Genomic DNA, 6,000 nt, shown 5'->3' on the forward strand with positions numbered 1-6,000 from the left:
ACACGTGCACGCTCTCAGGCATACTTTCTCTCTCTCTCTCTCAAAAAAAAGGGAATTACTCTCTGCTAAGAAATGCACTAAGTTCTCTGCATACATTTTCTCATTTAATCCTAACAATATTCCTATGAAGTGTTATATTGATCAGGGCTGTTTAGAGAGACAGAACCAGGCAATCTGGCTCTCCAGGCTGATCTCAGATGATTTGCACCCTTCTCTGGGGCCAGCTCATGTCATTGATTGGTTATATTTCTCAATTAGATCTTGACAAATTTTTATTCTGGAAATCCTAATAATCTTACTAAATCACAAACATTCAATTAACAGAAAGGTATTTCTTCTTTCAAACAACTCACAAGGATATTTAAGAAATTAGCCGCTCATTTCTGAGGACTACAATTTACAGACATCTTTCCCAAGCCTGAGACTCTTGCATTACCTGGTGCCCTTAGATTCCATCACCTGAGTTCTTTCCATCTACCTGATGGAGACCCAGCTTCTCTGTGTCCCTGAATAAATACAATTGTATGAGACACCTGATCCAGCACTTTACTGAAGTCCAGAGGTAAAGCTATACTCTCTTTGTTCACTAACTTACTGATTCTAAAATCAGAAATGCAAATATGTTTCTGGCAGCATTTGGGAAGTGGGACTACACATATCATTTTAATTGCAGATAGAATCTCCTTGTAGATATTGATATTTTTTTTATTGCTGTGGAACTCACTGAGCAATTTCAAATTCACTTAAAAATTTTTATTATGTAACATTTGTTACATAAAGAAGAATATATGTAAGGAAATTGTATGTTGTGGGCATAATAATAAAATTGAGCAACTATGATCCCAGCCCAAGCTTAAAAACTAGAATTTTATCAATACCATTGACTCTACCTGTAGACTCCAGCCCCTAGCACATTCCCTTCAGCATCATGCTTTATTTCTTCTTTTATTTGTGTACATTTGGGGTAAGACTAGAAAGCGCTGAAACATTCTGTGACTTAAAAAAAAAATCAGCTCTAGTTCTCTCCACAAACTTGGAAAAAATAAGCATGATCTCCATGGCAGGCACCCCCCTCCCCAAACCCTTGCTTCCCGTACACTTAAATATAGGCTACAATTATTACTTCTCTATTTAGAGATTATTGTGGTTTCAGTTTTCATTGTGTCCTTGTGGGTTTTTTCTGTTTTGGTTGCCATTATAAATGTCTCTTTTATCCCCCCATGTGGTCACTCTCTTAAATACCTCGGTTAGCACGTCTTCAATGGAGTGTGGTTTGACTGCATATATGCCAGCCTCAGGGATACTCAGATACTTTTGTTCCATTCCAAGTATAGAAGACATGCAGTGACATTTTAGGCTCTGTGAACTGTGGGGGGAGGGAAGAGACATACATCTCTTAAGTGCTGATAATGTGTCAAGTTTTTTGCTGGTATTTTCCCAATTCAAAATTCCTGTTAGGTAATTGTCATTATGTCTGTATTATAGATGAGAAAACAAACTCAGAAAGGTAGTTGCCCAGGGTCACACAGGTACTATGTGTTGGAATCAAGAATTGAAGCCTAATCTTCTGTGGATGTGATGGGTGAGGGGACAGTTCAGCCCAAATGAGAGTCAGCAGTCTCATGCCTAGGTATCTGCCCCCACCCCTCTCTCTGTGGGAATGTGATGCCAATACTACTCATTCACTTCACAGGGACTTTGTGGGGTTTAGGGAAGCAATACTTTGGATTTCAGAGGACAGACACTATAGCTATCAAAAAGACCATATTATTTTCTGGTGGTCAGGCAGGGAGTGGTGGGTATTTAATTCTGGATCATCATTGTTTGTGGAGACCAGCAAAGTTGAACACCTCTAATTCAGACATGATCCCAAGCCTCAGGCCACTCCTGTGCTCAGCCATTTCTCTTTACCAAATCTGCTCACAGACTCTGACTTGTGTCTGTGCCCCTCTCCTACCCCAGTCTTCTCACCAAAATGAGCAAAGACAGGACCCTAACGAGGAAGGCCCAGAAACAAGACTCTTAGCACACAAACTCAGTAATAAGCTTATAAAGATATTTTTAATTCAAACATATTTGACATACAACATTGTATAAATTTGAAGTATACAACATGTTAATTTGATACATTTATATATTGTTATATGATTGCCATTATAGTGATAATTAGTACTTCTATCACGTTACATAATTATCCTTTCTTCTTAGTCATTGGAATAATTAATCAAAAATTTTAACAGTATTTCAAAGTGGTATATATATTATATCAATAAATGTAAAAATAGGTTCATTCATCACAGAGTTTCAAAGTGTAGCTATCAAGGAAACAACTTTTGTTTTTTATTTTTATTTTTTTAAAAGATTTTCTTTGTTTATTTATTTATTTGACAGAAAGGCAGCAAGAGAGGGAACACAAGCAGGGGGAGTGGGAGAGGAAGAAGCAGGCTTCCCGCTGAGCGCTTGATCCCAGGACCCTGGGATCATGACCTGAGCGGAAGGCAGACGCTTAAGACTGAGCCACCCAGGCGCCCCAGGAAACAACTTTTAAATACGGAATGATGGTCACAGCTTTGGGAGCATTTCACAAATGAAAAAGCTTGTATATAATAAGTGGCACCGATCAATGCCATTCCTGACTCTTTTTGGCCAAGGAATCTGAATATCTAAAAATGATGATTCTTCTCCAACTTCTCTCTGCCTCTGGTACTGGGTTGGTTTTCTTCAACAACCTGCCGATTGGTCATGGCAATGAGAAACAGTGTGTGCGTGTTAGCATTCTGAAGGTGGTTTGGAGATTTACTCCCACTGAGTTGGTAAACTTCCTCCTTCTTAACGGTTTTCTAGACTCCAATCCTAATCATTGCCTTCTTTCCAAATTCTCTACGTATGTTGCTCAGGAAATAAAAGTGGTTGTAAACCACAGAGGTTGGTTCTCACCAACTGCTGGATTCAACCTGTAGAAAACTGGACAAAGTACAGTCAACCCTTTAAGGACCCCGGAGCAACTCCACGTGAAGAAAGTGAACTCAGTTCGTATTGTGTAAATTGTGCCCTGAACAGTCTCAGGAAGTATCACAGCTTCCTGATTGCAAACCCAGATAAAGTTGAAGGCCACAGCTGCTAAGGACAAAAGCCACCAACCCCTAAAATGAAGAAAAATGACATCTATAGGCTGCAGTTATGAGAAAGTCCTATTAGGCATATTAGGGTCTAAAACAGAATTCAGAAGAAAGAATTGGTTTTGTGTCTCACAAAAATAAAGATCACTTGGAGCTTTGGAAATAGAAGGGGAATAGGGAGTCGTGAGTGTTCTGGCTTCTAGTATTATGAAGTGGGTTTCTGCATGACCATTTCACTGCAGAGCATTTTTGAATCTGATGAAGTGTTACAGGGCTACGGGGTGAAATGATGGGAGTCTATATATTGGGAACATCTTATTCTTTAAAATCTCTTCTCTGCTCAACCTGCTTTCACTGCCTGCCGTTAAATATAAAAGTCACTGTGTATTTTCAATATTAAGAAAAAAGACTGCAGAGTGAAAAGATGAGGTTTGATTGCAAAGAGCAGAGTTCAAATTCCTTTGCTGACTAGTTGTGTGACTAGACGATTTAATCTTCGTTGCTTTATCTGTTAAATGGAAAGAAGAATATCTGCTTGTAGGATTATTGTGAAGGTCGGAGATTATATGTAAAATGCCTGAACCAGAGCAGACATTCAACATATAATAGTTATTATGCTATTATTGTTAACAATTGGCTCTGAAGTTTATCACCTGGCGCTCAATTTGAAAAATAATAGAGCTGGAAATTTCCATTTCTTGTGGTAGTATTGTGGATTAAATATCCTCAACAATCCACCAGTTTGAAGCAACAAAAATTCTGGGTAAAGAATTTTTAAATACTTTTTAAATACATCCAAAGTAAAGAATTTGTTGATTTCAAAACGAGTAATGAAAGTAGGAAATCTGGTCAGGAAACAAGTGCCAAGTCAGCTGTCACCCTGAGGCTTTTTTCAAACTCTGGAGAGTCTTTCCTCCTCGACAGCTGTATGAAGCAGAGCATGGAGCCCGGAGTTACGAGTAGACTGACAGAGGTGGAGAATCTGATCGGAAAGCCACCTTATCATGCCTTCAGTGCAAGGTTGAATAAGAAATCACACTGCACCGGAGATAATGAAGAAATGTCTATCTTCACCTTGGTGCTGGTGGAAGGGACAGAATTCTGCCTTGAGAATTCAGAAACCCAGTTGGTCCCCACATGTGTTTTCTGTCACAGTTCATTTTAGTTTAAATGGGGAATTTTAATTAAAATTTAATCTAACTACGGTTCCACATTGGTAGCACCCCAGGAAACTGATAGAAGCAAATGCAGATTTCTTAGAAGGAATTTAACTTTAGTTCGGATCTCAAAAGAATTCCTACTGGTTGGTTCCAATGAAAATGGACAGCTTTAAAAAAAATCACAAACTGGGGCGCCTGGGTGGCGCAGTCGTTAGGCGTCTGCCTTCGGCTCAGGGCGTGATCCCGGCGTTATGGGATCGAGCCCCACATCAGGCTTCTCCGCTGGGAGCCTGCTTCTTCCTCTCCCACTCCCCCTGCTTGTGTTCCCCTCTCGCTGGCTGTCTCTATCTCTGTTGAATAAATAAATAAAATCTTTAAAAAAAAATCACAAACTATACAATGGAATTAAGACACCATGAATGAGAACCATCAAAAACAAATTTCAGCAAATAGGGACCCACAAATATTTCAGGTGTTGGAATTGACACAAACTATGAAATATCTATGTTTAATATATTTAAAGAAACTAAATGAATATTTGAAATTATGAACAGTGAACAATGACAATAAGGAATGACCAAGCAGATTTGAAAGCAAATAGAACTTTAAGAAATAAAAGGAGAACAAAGAAAAGATAGGAAGAGTAGAAAACAAATAGCAAGATGTGAGACTCAAACCTAACCGCGTCAGTAATTCCGTTATATGTAAAGGTGAATGATTTAAACCAGTGTTGTCCAACACGGCAGCTACTAGCCACATGTGGCTATTGAGATTTGGCTAGTGTGCCTGAGGAAGTGATTTTTAAATTTTTATTAATTTTAATAGGCATAAGTGGCTAGTGCCTACTGTATTAAGCAGCACATTTCCAAAGATCCCAATTAGGGGAAGCGTGGGTGGCTCAATTGGTTGAGCATCTGACTCTTGATTTTGGCTCAGGTCATGATCTCAGGGTCATGAGATCAAGCCCTGCATCAGGCTCCGTGCTGGGTGTGGAGCCTGCTTAGGATTCTCCCTCTCTCCCTCTCCTTTTGCCCCTCCCCCTCCATTTGTGCTCTCTTTATAAAAAGAAAAAAGGAAACAAAAACCAAACAACAAAAAACAAAGATCCCAATTACAAGTCAGAGATTATTGGAGTGCCTGACTGGCGCAGTCACTCAAGTGTCTGACTTCCGTTCATGTGATGATCTCAGGGTTCTAGGATGGAGCCATGCACTGGGCTCCACGCTCAGCAGGGAGTCTGCTTGTCCCTCTCTCTCTCTCTCTCCCTCTGCCCCTCCCCCTCCTTCTGCTCTCTCTCTCTCAAATAAATAAATAATATATTTTTAAAACGTCAGTTGGATAGAAAAAGCAAGTTCTAATTATAAGCTGAATAAAAAAAACTATTTTAAATATAGAACCAAATAGGTTAAAAGTAAAAGAATGGAAGGATATATATCGTGATAACACTTATTAAAAGAAAGCTGGAGTGCCTGTTTTAATGTCAGACAAAACAGATTTCAGAGCAAAAATATTACCAAAGATAAAGAGAGACATTTCATAGAGATAAAGGAGACAGTTTCTCAAGAAAATGACACAATCATAAATATTATGCAACTAAAAATAGAGCTTTAAAATACATGAAGCAAAACTGACAATACTGCAAGGAAAAATATATAAATCCACAATTACATTCAGAGATTTCAATATTATTCTCTCAATAACTGGTAGAATAGACAAAAGCA

Source organism: Ursus maritimus, unplaced genomic scaffold (genome assembly GCF_017311325.1).
Source record: "Ursus maritimus isolate PB19 unplaced genomic scaffold, ASM1731132v1 scaffold_12, whole genome shotgun sequence".
In the NCBI taxonomy this organism is placed as follows: domain Eukaryota; kingdom Metazoa; phylum Chordata; class Mammalia; order Carnivora; family Ursidae; genus Ursus; species Ursus maritimus.